Source organism: Orycteropus afer, unplaced genomic scaffold, assembly GCF_000298275.1.
Source record: "Orycteropus afer afer isolate SDZICR_OR568_19922 unplaced genomic scaffold, OryAfe1.0 scaffold01116, whole genome shotgun sequence".
NCBI classification, from domain to species: Eukaryota; Metazoa; Chordata; class Mammalia; order Tubulidentata; family Orycteropodidae; genus Orycteropus; species Orycteropus afer.
This window is the reverse complement of record NW_006922703.1, coordinates 280,622-281,141: the sequence shown is the minus strand read 5'-3', so window position 1 is coordinate 281,141 and position 520 is coordinate 280,622.

Sequence of the window (520 nt, the reverse complement as noted above, 5' to 3'; positions counted from 1 at the left end):
TTGTAAGGTTGGTCTGGTTTTAACAAATTCCCTTAGTTTCTGCTTATCTGGAAATCTCCTAATTTCACCATCATATTTGACAGACAATTTTGCCATGTATATAAATCTTTGTTGAAAATTTTTCTCTTTCAGGATTTTATATATACCATCCCATTGCCTTCTTGCTTGCATGGCTTCTGCTGTGAAATCAGAGCTTATTCTTACTGGCTGTACTTTTTAGATAACTTTTTGTGTTTCCCGTGATGCTTTCAGGATTCTGTTTTTGTCTTTGTTTTGATGAGTTTGATATTGATGTGCCTTGGTGATTTTCTTTTGGGGTCTATGTGTTTGGGGTTTGTTGGACTTCCTGAATGGATATATTCTCATCTTTCATCATGTCAGGGAAGTTCTCTTCCAAAAAATCTTGGACAATTTTGTTTTGTTTTTCTCTTCCTGTTCTGGAATTCTAATAACACATAAGTTATTCCTTTTGATGGTATCCCACATGAACCTTAGGCTTTCTTCATTTTGTTTTGATTTT